The sequence below is a fragment of the Salvelinus alpinus genome, chromosome 37 (assembly GCF_045679555.1).
Source record: "Salvelinus alpinus chromosome 37, SLU_Salpinus.1, whole genome shotgun sequence".
In the NCBI taxonomy this organism is placed as follows: domain Eukaryota; kingdom Metazoa; phylum Chordata; class Actinopteri; order Salmoniformes; family Salmonidae; genus Salvelinus; species Salvelinus alpinus.
Window position 1 is genome coordinate 16,935,530 of NC_092122.1, and position 22,136 is coordinate 16,957,665.

Sequence of the window (22,136 nt, forward strand, 5' to 3'; positions counted from 1 at the left end):
GAGCCCTTGAGCGTCATTTAGCCTATTTGCAGTGTTTGAATGCTTCACAGACAAATTAGTATAGCTACATGCATAAAACATTTGATAGTGCGTTTTCCTTAATACCTCATTTCTGGTGGTACCAAATTCCCTTTCAGTCAGGAGTGGGAAATCTGGACTTTTCTTCAGTACAGACTAAATCATGGTGCCAGTTTAGGCAAGAGATTGTGAAGCACGATGACCTAAAGATGGCAGGTCTCCTTGGTCTTTGGTGGTTCCCTGCTCAGGGTCCGAGCACATGGCTGAAGCCTGCTTTCCCTGACAGCTGAGGGGCTACAGTATCTACAGTTTACCCAGGAAGGGTGGCCGTCTGGCCTCCACTGAAAACCTGGAGCTAAACTTAGGGTTCCCTTTAGCCTGGCCCTCTATTCAACCTGCATTCTCTCCATGCCTCGAAGACAGGGGGAGGGGAAGGACTCTACTGCACAGTAAGCTCACAGAAGAGTGAAAGGTTGGCAGTTTTGCAAAGCTTCGCAGGAGAGAAAATGTGAGAATAGAAGTTGCTATGGTTGAGCCACATAATAAATTGCTCTTTGATATCATGATGTTGCCTGTTATTAAGTTGAGTTATTTCTTTAGTAAATAGGAAATCCAAATACTATACTAATCCATTAAAAGTACAGTTGATAAAATACAGATATTATTCCAGATTTTCCACTGGTAAAACCAAAGATGAACCTGAGTGATAGACCAATGCACTACGGAGAGAACTTTAAAGGATCCAAGGATGTGTTCACAGAGGAGGGGGGTTGTTCTAACAAGTGAAACACAAACAAAGAAGCATGCTGACGAGTGGACCGCCCACATGGGCAGTGCTGGCATGACTGGATGAAAACAATATCTCGCCATGGCAACTGGCCCCTAGATTTGTAAGGACCCAACAACACTGACCGGATTGGTTGGCTCAGCCCTGGGAAAGAACAAACATTCACTGGCAATTAGGAAATAATCCATGTTTTTTTGTCACTTCGCGTTTTTTCTACAATATGGTTAGAGTGGAGTGGACTTGACTGTGGATAAGCATAAACTCTATCAAAGCTAGAGGTAAGAGAGTTCCTCAGTGCAGGTTTTGTCTGGGTAATATATATCTTTTTAAAACAATACAGGAGAGGAAAAGTGTTGCAGCAGATGACATTGAACACAATGACATCATTCAGCATTTTTACTCCACGTCAGCAATTGATGACCGTTACACACACACACACACACACACACACACACACTGACTCTGGCATACATCACAGACACATTTGCAGAATCATAGACAAAAACACAGCCACAGCAACAGACAATAAAACCAGAAGCCATGTTAATGTTAATGATGCCTGGGCTGGCTTGGTGGGGTCTTGGTGTGAGTATTTTTTTGTAAGGGGCCGAACAGAGCCCTCTTAAAGCTAGAATTCGCAGTTGAAACAATAAAGTGACACACCGCCTCGGTTTTGGTAAAAAGCTGAGGGATGGGCCTGGACAAATGTAACCACTCTCAAATTCATAGAGTTAATGATGCAAGGACTGACCACTGGATTTGCCCCAAACATAACACTTTGTATTCAGGACATATAGTTAATTGCAGTCCTTAACAATTACAAGCAACCCATAACATGATGCAGCCACCACTATGCTTGAAAATATAGAGAGTGGTACTCAGTAATGTGTTGTATTGGATTTGCCCCAAGCATAACACTTTGTATTCAGGACATATAATTAATTGCAGTATACATTTACTGCCTTTTTTCCAAACAGGATGCATGTTTTGGAATATTTCCTTCTTTTCAATGTCAATTAAGTTAGTATTGTGGACAGTGGCATGTATTCATGGATGCCAAGGGAAGTCAGGATTCCCCCAAAAATGTACCTAGAAAAAAACATAAAAGAATGTACATTTTGTCTCTATTTTATACCTTTCCTACAATTCGCCAGAGGCTGAATGTATCTCACCAGAGAGAGGATCAGAGCAAGTGAAACAGCACCCCCTCTGCCTGTGTATGTGTAGGCAATCTGTCTGGTCAAAAATAGTATGACATTGTTGCTGCCCATAGCGTTGAATGCAAGGGAAGCCTGCGAGCATTTGGCCTCCCTTGATAGAAAAAAAGTATAAAATAATAGCCAATCAGCGTTGAGCTAAACTGAGTGAGCTCAAATATGAAATGGTCCTGGCGCACTAAAAAAAAGTGTTTGGATTTGACTTCACGCCTACACTCTTAGAAAAAAAAGGTGCTATCTAGAACCAAAAAAGTGTTCTTCGGCTGTCCCCATAGGAGAACCTTTTGAAGAATCCCTTTTGGGTCCAGGTATAACCATGTTTGTTCCAGGTAGAACCCTTTTGGGTTCCACAGAGGGTGGAAAAGGGTTCTATGTGAAAGAGTATCACATCGAGAGAATTTCGTCATTGACAAAAACAACTTGAATTGTTGCATCTTGGCTAATTTAGGAAAATAACACATGGATGGAGGTAGGAATTTGGACTTGTGGTTTTACTTAATTCTCCATACTGGCCAATGATTATAATGGCGATTCTGATCCAACCATAAATGTATACATTGTGCCCCTGGACTGAGGATGGAAGTTCAATATGAAGCTAGATGTAGAAGGCTAATGTTAACAAGCTAACATTGCCCATGAAAGGAAGTTAGGCTAGCGAGCAAGCATTTAAGCAAGGTAGCCTAGGACAACAAAAAATAAAAGCATGTACTGTATGACAGAGCCAAAGACAGGATGGCATTGGCGTTTCTCTACTTGAACGCTTGCACACACACAAAAAATCTGAACCATGGACAACCACATCATATTTATCTTATGTTGATTGGACTAAATAGTTTTTAGTATCTTTTAGTTGTCACTGTATTAGACTAAGCAAAGGTGATTTGATGATGTTGAAATGTTGAAGTTGAAATGGTGCTGGAATAGTGGAGGCTGGAATAGTGTTTTCTTTGGGACTTGCGGTAACTCTCCGTGGTTCTAAATCAATAGTTGTTAAAGTAGTAAACTCTGTAGCTGTATTAAGGTATCCATTGGCCTCATGGTGAAATCCCTGAGCGGTTTCCTTCCTCTCCAGCAAGTGAGTTAGGAAGGACGCCTGTATCTTTGTAGTGACTGGGTGTATTTATACACCATCCAAAGTGTAATTAATAACTTTACCATTATATGTAGGCCAGTGACACAAAATCTCAATTTAATAAATGTTAAATTCAGGCTGTAACACAACAAAATGTGGAAAAAGTCAAAAAAATGGATGTAGCAACTAAGGATTCTAGATTTACAAGCTCTCCATTGCAGAGAGTTTATCAGCCTAATTGTGCTGACATTTTTTGCCTGTATTTTATACTAATTGTTGGTATGGTGACGATGCCTTCATGCTTCAGAAACCAAGCCAAGGGAACTCTGTCCTTTGAAACAGCTAATAGAAATGTCAAAGTGGGCGGCTAGTCTTTCAAGTGTGAAAAAATGGAAATGTCAAGATTTTACCTCAACATATCCCTTGGATAAAGTGATATTTCATTTTGAAGCAAAGATGGTTTGGAATTAAAACAGGTAAAATGCCTGACTCATTCCACCATAGCGAGAAGAAGGCCTAAACAGACAATTGATGTTAGGGTGCTGTACTGGAAATAAAATGGATAGTATTGCTGATTGGCAGTCGGCATCATCCGTCATTTGTCAAATATCTCCATCCCCAACCGTTGCATTCTTCACAAGACATGCCATATTCAACAGGTGAGATTTGCACAGGTAAGCCCCTCAGCAGGAGGACCACAGACTTGTCCCACTCTCTGCAGAGGAGTTCCTAAGATGGTCTTGCCTGGAATTATATCACAGAGATTTCCCCAAATTTCTCAAAAACTGGGTGTTTTCAACACTTGTTACAACACGTGACTGACATTTTTTACTCACAATACCTGAAACTTGAGCCTAGACTTACCTTTCCAGCAGCACAAGCAGCGAATTTTGTTTTTACTTATATAACAGGGAGCTTCAGCTTAGTCAGTCACCAAACAGACAGTTTTGGTCTCTCTGGTGCCCTTTAAGAGCGATGGAGGAAGGGAGAACGGAATTCAGCTCCTTTGGACCGAATCAGCTAGTCTGATCAGTATTTCCAAATGCCTCACTGTCATCAGAGTTTAAAGAGGTTCAGTTTATAATGAAGGCAGGCAAGAATTCATAGTGAGAAGAGAAAAAAAAGGAAACAATATGCACTTTGCCACACAGAGAGATGTCAGTTTTGTTAGAATCAGGGGAGGTTATTATTAGTAGTAGACTGGTAGCCTTACGCTCAGTTCAGAGATGTTCATTTAAAGTCACCGAGTGAGGTTAATGAGGCAATAATTTACTGCGCCGTTGTGGTGACTCACTGGGCACAGCGAGAATCTATTTCTTGATCTCATTCAGTGCTGGAAATGACTGAGCAAATGCTGCTCCTAGAAAAATTCTAGCACTTGGCTGTTAATCTATAGTTGGACAAGATTAACTTTCAAATCAATTCCATTATATAGGCTTTAAGAGTTCCAAAAATAAATGACCTTCCCCAGTAGGCCTTTTCTTGAAAGATCACAGGATGCGTGAATGAGCTCACTCAAGTGTTGCGTAGTTGGACTGACAGGGTACTGGCTAGTCTTGCTTGGCCAGATTTACTAGATGACTTTACCTGAATATTGGAAGATATGCCTCAAATTATAACCAAAGCACATGCTTAGAACCTTGTGTTTTGGAAAGGTTCAGTACATGCTTAGAACATTGTGTTTTGGAAAGGTTCAGTACATGCTTAGAACCTTGTGTTTTGGAAAGGTTCAGTACATGCTTAGAACCTTGTGTTTTGGAAGGGTTCAATACAAAAGAAGAGACACATGGTAGAGTCCCACATGACCAAGTGTGGCTGTCAAGATCTAACTTAGTCTGCTCTGAAGGGGGGCAGGGGTTGCAGGATTAGTGCCTCATGGAGTAATTGAAGGAAAAGACTGCAGCTTCGAATGAATCTCAATTTCAGGAGGCCAGGGGTAGTTCAACAGGACACGATATGAAGTATCTTCAAATTAAAACACAAAATGTGCCTTCAACTGATGCTGCTACTTATACAACAGTCTGGTGGTCTACTGTAGTCGGCAGACATTATCAAAACCATATCTTCCACTACTGATGACAATACCAGCGTAAAAACAAAATAGATGTTTGAATCTGCATGTTTGGTTCATAACGGGGTTTTTTTATTTATAAATGCACAGCCGCCTTTTCCAGTTCTAAGGCCAACCTTAACGAATAGGAATAGTGAACTAAGACACATAGCTAAATCAGCTCACTCTGTTGGTCACATGCTTAAAATCCCATCACTCAGGATGGCGCACCTAATCATCTTCCACTGCATCGCTCCTAGTGAGAAAATGTGGAGCCTCAAAGGTTGAACGTAAGCAGCTTGGGGAGAGCAATAAGCTGTTAACCCTGTAAGAAGAGGAGCTTATGTTGACAACAGGGGATGGAGAAAGCCAAGTAGTAGTAAACAAGCCACAGCGTGCAATCTGTCATGTGTTTTCACAAGTTCATCTGTGTTCTCAATAGTCCTTTCAGTAACTGGTGTACCAAGGCGCTCAATATTTAATGGAATGTACGAAACATTAGGAACACCTGCTCTTTCCATTACATAGACTGACTTGGTGAATCCAGGTGAAAGATATGATCCCTTATTGATGTCACTTGATAAATCCACTTCAATCCCCGTAGATGAAGGAGGAGAAAGGTTAAAGAAGGATTTTTAAGCCTTGAGACAATTGAGACATGGATTGTGTATGTGTGCCATTCAGAGGGTGAATGGGCAAGGCACACTGGTTTGAGTGTGTCAAGAACTGCAACGCTGCTGGGTTTTTCACACGCAACAGTTTCCAGTGTGTATCAAGAATGGTCCACCACCCAAAGGACTTCCAGCCAACTTGACACAACTGTGGGAAGCATTGGAGTCAACATGGGCCACCGTCTCTGTGGAACGCATTCAACACTTTTGCAAGCTATCGGAAAGCCTCCCTGGTCTTTGTGATTGAATCTGTGTTTGAAATTCACTGCATGACTGAGGGACCTTACAGATACTTGTGAATCTAGGCTAACAATTTGAATCAGCTGTGTAGTGCTAGGTCAAAAAACAAAACGTGCACCCAGAGGGCTCCAGGACCGAGTTTGGGAAACACTGTCCTAGGCCACTATTGTGAGCTTATTGTATGAGGAGGATTTCAAGTATTCTAGCAATTTGTGCTACTGTATAACAGCATCTAGATCAGAGATTCCATGCGTGGGTGAGAGGCAGGGGTACACAACTCCTGTCCGGCTAGAGGACCGCAGTATATGCCAGGATTTCCACCTTGGCCTTTCACAGACTAATTAAGACCTGGTGTGTAGATCCTCAAGACACACTAGTTGAAATAATAACTAGCTTAGCTAATAATTAGTTGCTATATGGAGTGTGTACACTTTACCTTTCATCCAAAAACAATAAGCCCTAAACATGTGCAACCTTCCAAACCCCCCCCCCCCAGCTATGCTCGACAGAGAGGAGTTTTAGCTCGTGCAATTTTCACTTTAAAATGTATGCCAAACAAAAACCAATGATTGCAAAGTTAAACAAAACATAACATTTCTATGCACTACTTTTAACAATTTCCACTGAACATTTTACAAAAACACATTTACTTGAAGAACAGTGCAGATGCAATGTTGGGTAACAGAATGACAGACAGCACAAACAGTCATTCTCTTACCAAACTTTGCATCTGCACTGTACTTCAAGTAAATGTGTTTTTGTCACATTTTCCATGTATGTTGTTAAAAAGTAGTCCTCATTCCTTTGGTTTATTTCAAGGATGAACTTTAATTCCAAATGTGGGTCCTGGTAGGCCACCTGTAATTACAGACCAGTGTATATACTCTAGCAATGAAATAAGATCCACGACTCTGGAGAAACATGCTCAGGTCTCCCCACAGGGGGAAGAGGAGGCCTACAGTGCGGGGGAGTAAATCCTGGTCTCTCTTGATGTCTGAAGCTGCCTGAAAACAACTATTTCTGCCCCACCCACTGTACAACCCTGGTAATCCCTCAAAGATTTTGGACCCTCTGATAATTAAAATGTGTTTTAGCTAAAAGACACAGTATAAAAAGTACTTCATCCCCAAAGCTGGTCTGCTCTTTTAGGTTTAGCAAAGGACGTTTTCTAGTGTTGTTTCATTCCAGCGGTACTGTATGCCTCCGTTCACCTCTTCCCAGTATTTTATTGGCAAACTGGAATATTTAATCACTGCTGATAACATTCAGCAAATCCACCTGTATAACACCAACAATGCCTCATTTCCCGTGATGCCACTCATCAGGTGTCACCATTAACAGGGATTCCATAAAACCCGTGTTTGTGTTGTTCACCGGCTGTGCTACATGCAGTTTCACAGTCCTTTACCTCACAGATTAGTATCAATCCTAAAAGAGCTTTGAACCATTACACAATGTAAATTCACGACTAACACAGCCCCATACACGGACAGTGTATTGATGTGAGGAGAAAAGTACTGTCAGTGACAGTACAAACACGTGTTGAACTCTGCTTGAGTTCAGTGGATTGTCTGTTTGATTGCACATTGTCATACCATGTAAATCATCCAGTAGGTGGTTGTTCACTTGAAGGGCAAAATAACCAAACCAAAATATATTGGAGTATTTTATTTTATATTTATTTATTTTATTAACTTTTACTCCATTTTCTCCTCAATTTCGTGATATCCAACTGGTAGTTCCCGTCTTGTCTCATCGCTGCAACTCCCGTACGGACTCGGGAGAGGCAAAGGTTGAGAGCCGTGCGTCCTCTGAAACACAACCCAACCAAGCCTCACTGCTTCTTGACACAATTCTCACATAACCCGGAAGCCAGCCGCACCAATGTGCCGGAGGAAACACCGTGCACCTGGCGACCGTGTCAGCGTGCACTGCGCCGGGCCCGCCACAGGAGTCGCTAGTGCGCGATGGGACAAGAACATCCCTGCTCGGCAAACCCTCCTCTAATCTGAATGACGCCGGGCCAATTGTGCGCATGGGTCTCCCGGTCGCGGCCAGCTGCGACAGAGCCTGGACTCGAACCCAGAATCTCTAGTGGCACAGCTAGCAGTGTGATGCAGTGTGATCCAGTGCCTTAGATCACTGCGCCACTCAGGAGGCCCTCTGGACTGTTTTAAATCGTAAGAGTAAACAGCAACAATTTGAAAAGATGTGAGTTTTTGCTTTTTCTGAAACTTCTGCTGTCCCTTTTACAACTTGTAGTTCTACTTTCAGTGGTTCTTTATTTTACGATAGGCCTACTATTTCCACTGCTTTAATAGGAAATTACCAGAATGTATATACAGTGGGGAGAACAAGTATTTGATACACTGCCGATTTTGCAGGTTTTCCTACTTACAAAGCATGTAGAGGTCTGTAATTTTTATCATAGGTACACTTCAAGGTACACTTCCAGAATCATAGGTACACTTCCAGAAAATCACATTGTAGGATTTTTAAGTAATTAATTTGCATTTTATTGCATGACATAAGTATTTGATCACCTACCGACCAGTAAGAATTCCGGCTCCCACAGACCTGTTAGTTTTTCTTTAAGAAGCCCACCTGTTCTCCACTCATTACCTGTATTAACTGCACCTGTTTGAGCTCGTTACCTGTATAAAAGACACCTGTCCACACACTCAATCAAACAGACTCCAACCTCTCCACAATAGCCAAGACCAGAGAGATGTGTAAGGACATCAGGGGTAAATTGTAGACCTGCACAAGGCTGGGATGGGCTACAGGACAATAGGCAAGCAGCTTGGTGAGAAGGCAACAACTGTTGGCGCAATTAATCGAAAATGGAAGAAGTTCAAGATGACGGTCAATCACCCTCGGTCTGGGGCTCCATGCAAGATCTCACCTCGTGGGGCATCAGTGATCATGAGGAAGGTGAGGGATCAGCCCAGAACTACACGGCAGGACCTGGTCAATGACCTGAAGAGAGCTGGGACCACAGTCTCAAAGAAAACCATTAGTAACACACTACGCCGTCATGGATTAAAATCCTGCAGCGCACGCAAGGTCCCCCTGCTCAAGCCAGCGCATGTCCAGGCCCTTCTGAAGTTTGCCAATGACCATCTGGATGATCCAGAGGAGGAATGGGAGAAGGTCATGTGGTCTGATGAGACAAAAATATAGCTTTTTGGTCTAAACTCCACTCGCCGTGTTTGGAGGAAGAAGAAGGATGAGTACAACCCCAAGAACACCATCTCAACCGTGAAGCATGGAGGTGGAAACATCATTCTTTGGGGATGCTTTTCTGCAAAGGGGACAGGGCGACTGCACCGTATTGAGGGGAGGATGGATGGGGCCATGTATCGCGAGATCTTGGCCAACAACCTCCTTCCCTCAGTAAGAGCATTGAAGATGGGTCGTGGCTGGGTCTTCCAGCATGACAACGACCCGAAACACACAGCCAGGGCAACTAAGGAGTGGCTCCGTAAGAAGCATCTCAAGGTCCTGGAGTGGCCTAGCCAGTCTCCAGACCTGAACCCAATAGAAAATCTTTGGAGGGAGCTGAAAGTCCGTATTGCCCAGCGACAGCCCCGAAACCTGAAGGATCTGGAGAAGGTCTGTATGGAGGAGTGGGCCAAAATCCCTGCTGCAGTGTGTGCAAACCTGGTCAAGAACTACAGGAAACGTATGATCTCTGTAATTGCAAACAAAGGTTTCTGTACCAAATATTAAGTTCTGCTTTTCTGATGTATCAAATACTTATGTCATGCAATAAAATGCAAATGAATTACTTAAAAATCATACAATGTGATTTTCTGGATTTTTGTTTTAGATTCCGTCTCCCACAGTTGAAGTGTACCTATGATAAAAATTACAGACCTCTACATGCTTTGTAAGTAGGAAAACTTGCAAAATCGGCAGTGTATCAAATACTTGTTCTCCCCACTGTATGTAGTAACAATGTGTACTTTCTGGTAAATAACTGGTAACAACATGGCATGGTATCTATTGGTGCCTAGTGGTACCTGTTCAAATGAATCCCAAAGAAACAAACAATTAATTGGTTATTGCATTGTGTGATTACCATTGTACCCTGTAACTTTTCAGTAAATACCTGGTAACTTATGTACCATGTAATAAAGTGCTACTCTAAATGTCCTTGGCAAGAAGCTCAATAGGGACTCAGACTCCAACTTGTTAGACAAACAGTCAGCAGAAAACAGAACTGCCACATCAAACAAAGAAATGAGACGGAAGGTTCAATTCAAACAAGCAGCACTTATGCTTATGTTTTTTCACCACTGTCACATAAAATAGGTGCCTTCAGAAGTATTCATACCAATTGACTTATTCCACACTTTGATGTGATACAGCCTGAATTCAAAATGGATTAAATAGATTTTTCCCCCTCACCTTCTACACTATTATGTTTGCAAATCCATTGAAAATTAAATACAGGAATATCTCATTTACATAAGTATTCACACCCCTGAGTCAATTGGCCCAGCGTCGTCCGGGGTAGGCCGTCATTGTAAATAAGAATTGACAGACTCAATAGATCTATAAAATAGGTTCAGAATATTAGGGGTCAAAGAAAGAAAGGCATCTACAGTGCCTCCAGAAAGTATTCACACCCCTTGACTTATTCCACATTTTGTGTTCAAAATTGATTAAATTGTTGTTTTTTCACCCATCTACACACAATACCCCATAATGACAAAGTGAAAACATGTTTTTAGACATTTTTGCAAATGTATTGAAAATGAAATATAAAACATTTATGTAAGTATTCACAGCAGAGTCGATACTTTGTAGAATCACCTTTGGCAGCGATTACAATTTAGTCTTTCTCTTAGAGCTTTGCAAACCTCAATTGTACAATATTCTTCAAGTTCTGTCAAGTTGGTTGATGATCATTGCTAGACAGCCATTTTCAAGTCTTGCCATAGATTTTCAAGCCGATTTATATCAAATCTGTAACTAGGCCACTCAGGAACATTCAATGTCGTCTTAGTAAACCACCAGTGTATATTTGGCCTTGTGTTTTAGGTTATTGTACTGCTGATATGTGAATTTGTCTCACAGTGTCTGGTGGAAAGCAGACTTAGGCAAAATCCTAGAGGAAAACCTGGTTGAGCTTAGCTCTATTCCGTTATTTATTTTTATATCCTAAAAAACTCCTATTCCTTGCCGATGACAAGCATACCCATAACATGATGCAGCCAACACCATGCTTGAAAATATGAAAAGTGGTACTCCCTGATGTGTTGGATTTGCCCAAAACATAACACTTTCTATTCAGGACATAAAGTTAAGTTATTTTCCACATATTTGGCAGTTTTACTTTAGTGCCTTATTGCAAACAGGATGCATGTTTTTGAATATTTCTATTCTGTAGAGGCTTCCTTTTTTCCACTCTGTCATTTAGGTTAATATTGTGGAGTAATGTTGAACCATCCTCAGTTTTCTATCACAGGCCTCATGGTTTCGTTCCTCTCCAGCAGCTGAGTTAGGAAGGACACCTGCATCTTTGTAGTGACTGGGTGTATTGATACACCATCCAAAGTTTAAATAAAAACTTCACCATGCTCAAAAGGATATTTAATGTTTGCTTTTTTATTATTACCCCTCTACCATTACGTGCACTTTGCAAGGCATTGGAAAACCTCCCTGTTCTTTGTGGTTGAATCTGTGTTTGAAATTCACTGCTCAACTGAGGGTCCTTACAATTAATTGTATGTGTGGGGTACAGAGGTGAGGTAATCATTCAAAAATCATGATAACCACTATTATCACACACAGAGTGAGTCCATGCAAAACATTTTTACTGCTGACTCAAGACATTTCAGCTTTTCATTTTTTATTCATTTGTAAAAATGTCTAAAAACATAATTCCCCTGACATTATGGGGTATTGTGCATAGGCCAGTGACACACAGTCTCAAATTAATCCATTTTAAATTCAGGCTGTCACACAACAAAATGTGGACAAGTCAAGGGGGTGTGAATACTTTGTGAAGGCACTGTAGATTATTTTCAACATAGATGCTATCAGTTTTGGGAGAGAGCATGAATGTTATGGCACAGTACAGTCATTGAAAAAGCCTATTGCATGAACATGATGACAGGTTTGATTGAATCCAGCCCCTTGTGTCAAACACAACTTTCAGATGGCCTGGAGCATTACACAATATTTCTAGTTGTTGGATACATTTATTTTAAAAATTTAAAGAATTGCTCACCAATGTTTAATATATATATATATATATATATATATATATATTATAAATATATTTGTAGTCATTTTCAGGTCCTGTTGACAAGTTGAATCGAGTTACAGTAGTGACCACACACACTTTTTCTTATTAATCCAAATTCTATTGACATTCAAAGTGGCAAGGTATTCTCTCTGCAACCAGTTCAGATATTTGTTTAGGTCACCTAGCCTACTCAAGGGGGCCCTACATCCATAGGCTATTAAATTAGAGAAAATGTCCCTAATCCCATTTGGCAGTATTTTTTATATGATCAGACTCTTTTATATGATCAGACTCTTAATATTTGAGGCCACACAAAATGTATGTGGGTATATTTCTCTTGGTAGAAATAACATAGATGAATTAATTTAGTGAGAATGAAAATGCATTGGCTATACCACTGCAATTTTACATTTCCAGCTATAAGCACCATCATACTTGAGTTATGGTGGGCTCTTTTTTTGCTCTTAACGCTGTACTGCGAAGGCATTGGCTGCGCCTATTGCAAAATCCATTTACCTCTTTCCAGCCGCAGTCCTCCGGCTAAAAGTGTATGAGAAGCTCCCCTCTTTCTCTGGTCCCACTCTGAATCCGCTCAGGCATTCAATCCGGTGATATATAATTGTTCTCCGCAGGTTATTTTATTGCATAATCCAAAGGTTTATATATTGTGCAAATAGGCTACCTAATTAAAGTTTGCGCTCTGCATATTCACGCGTGTTTACTGTGCAATCCGTTGTAGGACATCAGATTCCAGCTCCTTTTTGTGTAATGTTGGCAACTGTAAGGGGACCGCAGAGTATGTATCATTTCCGGGTAAATTCCTTCAGCCTTCACAATAAAGGTCCCTCGTATAATATAAAAAATAAATTATAAAGGGAAAGGGGGATACCTAGTCAGTTGTAGAACTGAATGCATTTAGCTCAACCCCTCTGAATCAGAGAGGTGGGTGGGGCTGCCTTAATTGACATCCACGTCTTCGGCGCCCTGGGAACAGAGGGTTACCACCTTGCTCAGGGGCAGAACGACAGATTTTCAGCCCAGGGATTCGATCCAGCATCCTTTTGGTTACTGGCCCAACGCTCTAATACAATATTAAGCTATATTTAGTCAAATATAAGTGACGTTTGCAAGTATTTTGTTTTGTTTTAATCAAGAACATTATGCCTACAACATGTGTTATGCACATGTTGAACTTTTTTATAATTTTTTTATTTTTATTTAACCAGGTAGGCCAGTTGAGAACAAGTTATCATTTACAACTGCGACCTGGCCAAGATAAAGAAAAGCAGTGTGACACAAACAACACAGAGTTACACATGGAATAAACAAACATACAGTCAATAACACAACCGAAAAAGTCTATATACAGTGTTTGCAAATGAGGTAAGATAAGGGAGGTAAGGAAATAAATAGGCCATAGCGGCGAAATAATTACAATTTAGCAATTGAACAATGGAGTGATAGATCTGCAGAATATGAATGTGCAAGTAGAGATACTGGGGTGCAAAGGAGCAAAAAATAATAAATAAATAACAGTTTGGGGATGAGGTAGTTGGATGGGCTATTTATAGCTGGGCTATGTACAGGTGCAGTGATCTGTGAGCTGCTCTGACAGCTGGTGCTTAAAGTTAGTGAGGGAGATATGAGTCTCCAGCTTCAGTGATTTTTGCAATTCGTTCCAGTCATTGGCAGCAGAGAACTGGAAGGAAAGGCGGCCAAATGAGGAATTGGCTTTGGGGGTGACCAGTGAAATATACCTGCTGGAGCGCGTGCTATGGGTCGGTGCTGCTATGGTGACCAGAGAGCTGAGATAAGGCGGGGCTTTACCTAGCAAAGCCCTATAGATGACCTGGAGCCAGTGGGTTTGGCAACGGATGTGAAGCGAGGGCCAGCCAACGAGAGCATACAGGTCGCAGTGGTGGGTAGTATATGGGGCTTTGGTGACAAAACGGATGGCACTGTGATAGACTGCATCCAATTTGTTGAGTAGAGTGTAGGGAGGCTATTTTGTCAATGACATCGCCGAAGTCAAGGATCGGCAGGATAGTCAGTTTTACGAGGTATGTTTGGCAGCATGAGTGAAGGATGCTTTGTTGCGAAATAGGAAGCTGATTCTAGATTTAATTTTGGATTGGAGATGGTTAATGTGAGTCTGGAAGTAGAGTTTACAGTCTAACCAGACACCTAGGTATTTGTAATCGTCCACATATTCTATGTCAGAACCATCGGGCGGGCAGGTGCGGCAGCGATTGGTTGAAGAGCATGCATTTAGTTTTACTTGCAATTAAGGGCAATTGGAGGCCACGGAAGGAGAGTTGTATGGCATTGAAGCTCGTCTGGAAGTTAGTTAACACAGTGTCCAAAGAAGGGCCAGAAGTATACATAATGGTGTCGTCTGCGTAGAGCTGGATCAGAGAATCACCAGCAGCAAGAGTGACATTGATGTATACAGAGAAAAGAGTCGGCCCGAGAATTGAACCCCGTGGCACCCCCATAGAGACTGCCAGAGGTCCGGACAACAGCCCCTTCCGATTTGACACTCTGAACTACTTAGAAAGGCAGGGTAGGATATATATAGGTCTGTAGGGGTTTGGGTCTGGAGTGTCTCCCCATTTGAAGAGGGGGATGACCGCTGCAGCTTTCCAATCTTTGGGGAGCTCAGACGATACGAAAGAGTGGTTGAACAGGCTAGTAATAGGGGTTGCAACAATTTCAGCAAATAATTTTAGAAAGAGAGGGTCCAGATTGTCTAGCCCGGCTGAATTGTAGGGGTCCAAATTTTGCAGCTCTTTCAGAACATCAGCTTTCTGGATTTGGTTGAAGGAGAAATGGGGGAGGCTTGGGTAAGTTGCTGTGGGGGGTGCAGGGCTGTTGACCAGGGTAGGGGTAGCCAGGTGGAAAGCATGGCCAGCCGTAGAAAAATGCTTATTAAAATTCTCAATTATCGTGGATTTATCGGTGGTGACAGTTTCCTAGCCTCAGTGCAGTGGGCAGCTGGGAGGAGGTGCTCTTATTCTCCATGGACTTTAGTGTCCCAAAACCTTTTGGAGTTTGTGCTACAGGATGCAAATTTCTGTTTGAAAAAGCTAGCCTTTGCTTTCTTAACTGCCTGTGTATGTATATTGGTTCCTAGCTTCCCTGAAAAGTTGCATATCGCGGGGCCTATTCGATGCTAATGCAATACGCCACAGGATGTTTTTGTGCTGGTCAAAGGAAGTCAGGTCTGGAGTGAACCAAGGGCTATATCTGTTTCTGGTTCTAGATTTTTTGAATGGGGCATGCTTATTTAAGATGGTGAGGAAAGCACTTTTAAAGAATAATCAGGAGGCATCCTCTACTGACGGAATGAGGTCAATATCCTTCCAGGATACCCAGGCCAGGTTGATTAGAAAGGCCTGCTCACTGAAGTGTTTTAGGGAGCGTTTGACAGTGATGAGGGGTGGTCGTTTGACCGCAGACCCATTACGGATGCAGGCAATGAGGCAGTGATCGCTGAGATCCTGGTTGAAGACAACAGAAGTGTATTTGGAGGGCAGGTTGGTTATGATGATATCTATGAGGGTGCGTGTGTTTACAGATTTGGGGTTGTACCTGGTAGGTTCATTGATAATTTGTGTGAGATTGAGGGCATCAAGCTTAGATTGTTGTATGGCCGGGGTGTTAAGCATGTCCCAGTTTAGGTCACCTAACAGCACGAGCTCTGAAGATAGATGGGGGGCAATAAATTCACATATGGTGTTCAGGGCACAGCTGGGGGCAGAAGGTGGTCTAGAGCAAGCGGCAACGGTGAGAGACTTGTTTCTGGAAAGGTGGATTTTTAAAAGTAGAAGCTCAAATTGTTTGGGCACAGACCTGGATAGTAAGACAGAACTCTGCAGGCTATCTCTGCAGTAGATTGCAACTCCGCCCCCTTTGGCAGTTCTATCTTGTCGGAAAATGTTATAGTTAGGGATGACCATTTCAGCGTTTTTGATGGTCTTTCTAAGCCAGGATTCAGACATGGCTAGGACATCCGGGTTGGCAGAGTGTGCTAAAGCAGTGAATAAAACAAACTTAGGGAGGAGGCTTCTAATGTTAACATGCATGTAAACAAGGCTTTTACGGTTACAGAAGTCAACAAATGAGAGCGCCTGGGGAATGGGAGTGGAGCTAGGCACTGCAGGGCCTGGATTAACCTCTACATCACCAGAGGAACAGAGGAGGAGTAGGATAAGGGTACGGCTAAAGGCGATAAGAACTGGTCGTCTAGTACGTTCGGAGCACGGTAGAATAGATTCAAGGCATAATGTACAGACAAAGGTATGGTAGGATGTGAATACAGTGGAGGTAAACCTAGGCATTGAGTGACAATGAGAGAGGTATTGTCTCTAGAGACACCATTTAAACCAGGTGAGGTCACCGCATGTGTGGGAGGTGGAACAAAAGGGTCAGCTAAGGTATATTGAGCAGGACTGGAGGCTCTACAGTGAAATAAGACAATAATCACTAACCAAAACAGCAATGGACAAGACATATTGACATTACGGAGAGGCATGTGTAGCCGAGTGATCATAGTGTCCAGTGAGTAGCTAGGCGAGCTGGAGGCACGGCGATTCAGACAGCTAGCGGGCCGGGGCTAGCAGAAGGGCCTTAGAGGGACGTCGCAACGAAAAAAGTCTGTTGTAGCCCCCTAGTGCGGTTACGTTGGCAGACCAGTCGTGATGGATCAGCAGGGCTCCGTGTAGTAAAAGGGTCCAGGCCAATTGGCAAAATAGGTATAGTAGCCCAAGAAATTGGCTGATGGACCTCTTCAGCTAACAGTCCGATATGCTCTAGACAGCTAGCGGGCCGCGGCTAGCAGGCTAGCAGATGGACATTCAGGGGACATCGCAACGGAGGAGCCTGTTGAAAAAACCCCTCGGGCGGATTACGTCGGTAGTCCAGTCGTGATGAATCGGCGGGGCTCCGTATCGGCAGTAAAAGGGGTCCAGGCCAATTGGCAAAATAGGTATTGTAGCCCAAGGAGTGGCTGATGAACCTCTTCAGCTAGCCGGGAGATAGCTAGCTGCAATGATCCAGGTGAAAAAGATCAGAGCTTGCAGTAGGAATCCAGAGATATGGAGAAGAAGAAGTCCGATGGGTTGAATCTCACTGTGCAGACTGGCACAGAGTTGTCCGGGCTAAAGGTTAGCTGATGACCGCTAGCAGTGGCTAGCTGACTACAAGCTAGAGGCTAGTTAGCTGGCTAGCTTCTGTTGGGGGTTCCGGTTCTAAAGTAAAGAAAATAGCACATCCATACCACATTGGGTGAGGCTGGTTGCAGGAGAGTATGTTGAAGTTGAGGTTAAGAAAAATATTTTTTAAATATATGCAAAGAAAAAATATATAAAAAGATATATACACGGGACACGACAAGACAAAGACAAAGAGGCCTGACTGCTACGCCAACTGAACAGAAAACAAATATTGATTGTGTTTCTGGGTAGATCCCTACTTTCATGGAAGCACAATTAATTTGATGTACAGTCCAATATGTTTTTGCAATACAACAAAATACAAATTACATTTTAATAATATAACGTAGCAATTAAACTAAGATTAAACTGCGGGCTGGACTCAAACTCAGGTCCCAGTCTAGTTCTAAGGGTAGGTAGCCTACAGTGGTGGCTAGCGGCACTTAAAATGGGGAGGACGGCTAGTAGTAATGGCTAGAACAGAATAAATGGAATGGTCTCAAACACATCAAACACCTGGTTTCTATGTGTTCTATGTGTCCGTTCACTCCATTCATTATTATGAGCCGTCCTCCCCTCACCAGCCTCCTCTGGTAGCCTACCCTTAGAACTAGAGGGACCTGAGTTTGAGTCCAGGGCGCAGGCTAGGATCGTTACACTACCCCACTCCTTTGGGATGTGCACAGAATGTATCAACGTGAACATGGATTTCCTATCATTTACTAAGCAGTTTCACTGGGAACTTTTATTTTGATGGCAGCTATCGGAATAAGAAGTTATATTATTGCCAGTTGTTGGTTATTATTGCCAGGATTACAGATCTCTCACTGCTCACGCTTGTAAATTACATTGTAATGTAGATGGGACACTGCAAGGCATTGTGGACAGGTTTAAAGCTGCACATACCAATTGGAACCGCAGATCCACTTTTCCTTAGGTTCTGAGCACTTAACAGTCAGCAATGTGCAGGAATGTGCTGTTTATCAGTAAACTCATTAACTGTCTCATCTGCATCATCCTAAAATTGTTTTCTAACCCAAAATAAACGATGGATGTGTGGTGTACTTTTGGTTGACGATGTAAAAATGATCTACAACCCTACCAATGTTATGCTTTTGAGGATACCCGCCTTTAACTAAAAGGCCTTTGTGATTCTCTGCATATTCAACAATTTTTGTTAAAATAAAAAGCTAGCGGGAGGTGTGTATGTGGGGGGGAGGGTTGTTCAAAGCCTGAAACTAAACAAATGATATACATAAAACAATTTGGAGGTACCTAGAAGGCACAGCCATATCTGCCTTTTTTAAGAACAACATTTGTCTCTTTCTTTCTGTAAACAGACCAGCCTCCAATCTCCTGTCTACCATCACTGCTCAGGATGGAAGCATTATAATTGCTCCAGTAATCAACAACTCACTGTAGGAGATTCTTTTAACATTAACTCTCTCTCTATGTCTCTCGCTCTCTCTCTGTCTCTCGCTCTCTCACTGTCTCTCGCTCTCTCACTGTCTCTCGCTCTCTCTCTGTCTCTCTCTGCAGTGTGTTGCGTGAGTTGGTCCATTTTACTTACCCCCAGTGTGCAGAGAGACCCAGAACCCATATTGTGCTGCATCCAGTACCACTGCAATATGAAGATAAATATAAAGACAAACAAAACAAAGACAAATAACATATTTCATTATAACTGCATATGCATAAGGCATTATAATGCATGGGTGCGCTAATAGCTTATATTGTATTGTGCATTATATTGCATTTTGCATATGCATGCGCGTATCATGCATTATTATAAAGAGAGCACTCATAGGAGGTGCTACCATACATACAGTATAAGTAAATGTGGCTAAATGGTTTTGAATGTGTTGCAGAGGATGACACTACTGATATATAAAGTCCATTAAACCACATAGCACTACATTATACCTTATAGTGGCTGAGTAGTTTCATCCATACGGGTGACGAAAGGACGATTCTGATAAGTTTGTATCTTGTGTTATATTCTCCCTCCTTACAGACGTCATACAGAGAGTTAAAGATCAACATAAAGCCCAGCTGAAGGAGAAGTCTGTTTGTGTTTGAAGGCATGTCAGTGGATTAAATGTCCCTCAACGGCATTTACACAGAGCTATACATCACACCGGGAGAGAGTGAAGGGGTTAATAAAGAGCATGAGATTCTGCAAATTGAGGATACAGAGAAGAAAAACATCATCAGACACTTCACTCAACTGCAAAGACATCTTCAAACTCAAACCTGGTCAAAGACAAGAGAATAAGAAACCCAACAGAGCTGTAATGACGAAGGGCATTGCTGGCATCAGAAAAACAGTATATATTCAGAAGTTCATCCTTGACTGGGTAAAAGGTCAAGCCAATCAGGAAGTTGATTTCATCTTTGTGCTAGCAGGAAGTTGATTTCATCTTTGTGCTCGCTTTCAGAGAGTTGAATTTGATTAAAGATGACCAGTAGTCTTCAAGAGCTAAACAATGCACCGAAATTCCATGACTATAATATAACGTTCATCTTTGATGGTTTGGGTGAAAGCAGACTTCCTTTACATTTTCATCAGAACAAGAAGTTGAGTGATTTATTAACTGAGAAATCATCAGTGGATGTGTTGCTAATAAACCTCCTCAAGGGGAATCCGCTTCCCAAAACTCTCATCTGGATAACCTCATGGCTAGCAGCAACCAATCAGATCCTCCGTCAGTACATCGACAAGGTGACGGAAGTACGAGAGTTCACTGACAAACAGAAAGTAGAATACTTCAGGAAGAGAGCCTCCACGTCACATGTCAGTCTTATTTATTCCATGGTTCTAGAGCAAATGTTGGACATGAGAGTGGAGAGATTATAACTCTGACTGAGATGTACATCACCTCCTGCTCATTCAGACAAACATGAAAAGCAAGACGTAAATGATCTAGACATAAAACCAAACAAAGAACCAAACAAAGAAATAACTGTTAACTGTTTAACTGGTCCAGCTGGCATTTGAACAGCTGGTGAAGGGCAATATCCTGTTCTATAAGAAAGACCTGTAAGAATATGGCATGATGTCAGTGATGCTTCAGTGTACTCTGGGTTTTGCACAGAACTCTTCAAGAATACTTTTTGTTTCATCAGAGGAAGGTGTACTGCTATGTTCATCTGAGCTTTCAGGAGTTCATTGCTTCTCTATATGTGTCCCACTGCTGTGTGAGATGAACACTAGGGTGCTTGAGTTTTTCCTGGAAAATGTGTCTACAGAGCTCTGTTTGTTCATGAGTTGCTGAAGATGATAGTGGATATAACCTTGAAAAGTGAGAATGGATATCTGGACCTGTTCCTCCACTTCCTTCTTGGCATCTCACTGGAATCCAACCACAAACAGTTGCAGTGGCATGTATTATTGGATGCCAAGGGAAGCCAGGCTTCCCCAAAACATTTACCAATAATTTTATTTAAATTTTTTTCTCTTTCGTCTCTCTGTTTTTCATAATTTTCCTACAATTCGCAAGAGGCTGAATGTATCTCACGGGAGAAAGCATCAGAGCGAGCGACACAGCGCCCCTTTGTCTCTGTATGTGTAGGCATTCTATCTGATGCTGTCTGGTCAGAAAGAGTATGATACTGTTTCCGCCCATAGCCTTTTCCACCAGCGAGCATTTGGCCTCCCTTGATTAAAAATAAAATAATAAAATAATAGCCAATCAGTGTTGAGCTAAACTGTTAATGGTCCTGGAGCACCAAGAAAAGTGTCAAGGGAAGACAGTTTTGATTTGGCTTCACCCCTATCACATCGAGAGAAATACGTAATTGACAGAAACAACTTGAATTGTTGCACTTCGTTGTGTTGTTGTCCTTCGGTGGCTAGCTAGCTAGCTAAATTTGGCCCTTTCTAAATTAGCCATGGCTGGAGACAGGGATTTGAACTTGTGGTTTTACCGGCCAATGATTATAACAGTGATTCTTATCCAACCATTAATTCATACATTGTGCCCCTGGACTGAGAGGATGGAAGTTCAATATGTAGCTAGATGTAGAAGGCTAATGTTAACTAGCTAACATTTCCCATGAAAGGAAGTTAGGCTAGCGAGCAAGCAAGAAAAGAGCTTTCAGGTACACACTGCTCAGCACTGCCCAATGCTATGCTGATGTCAAAGGGCGTGCTGGATGAGTTTGACATGAGAAAATATAACATATCTGGTTGGGGGAGTGAGAGACTGATCCCTGCTGTGAGGAAACGTAGAAAGGCAATGTAAGTACAATAATAACAAAATGCCAAACTCACACATACCACATAACTGTCCCGACTTCCGCCGAAGTTGGTGCCTCTCCTTGTTCGGGCGGCGTTCGGCGGTCGACATCACCGGCTTTCTAGCTGCCACCGATCTACGTTTCTTTTTCTATGTTGTTCTGTCTTGATTGTACACACCTGGTTCCCATTACGTTATAATTTATTCCCTATTTAACCCTCTAGTTCCCACATGGTTTTGTGCGTGTTTGTTCTTTGTTTAGTGTTAAAGACTTCTGTGAGCTGGTGTGTTTTTCCCTGCGTGGAAATCATTGTTGTTTCTTTTTTTTGAGTAAAGTACGTCTTTTTACTCAGTTATGTGTCCTGCGCCTG

At 42.2% G+C, this 22,136-nt stretch overlaps 1 protein-coding gene across 6 annotated transcripts in view; it reads right to left on the reverse strand.

Moving 5' to 3' along the window:
• Positions 1 to 13,078, reverse strand: part of LOC139566000 (ras association domain-containing protein 8-like) — a 33,066-nt gene extending 19,988 nt beyond the window's left edge. For 4 of the 6 annotated variants that reach the window (XM_071386801.1, XM_071386799.1, XM_071386797.1 and 1 more), the window contains exon 1: positions 12,831 to 13,078. The gene's annotated coding sequence lies outside the window, so the exon portion shown is untranslated. Of the gene's footprint in view, positions 1 to 105; positions 427 to 12,830 lie in introns of those variants that run through there. The other 2 variants (XM_071386800.1, XM_071386798.1) reach the window with 1 other exon arrangement.
• Between the last annotated feature and the right edge of the window lie 9,058 nt (positions 13,079 to 22,136).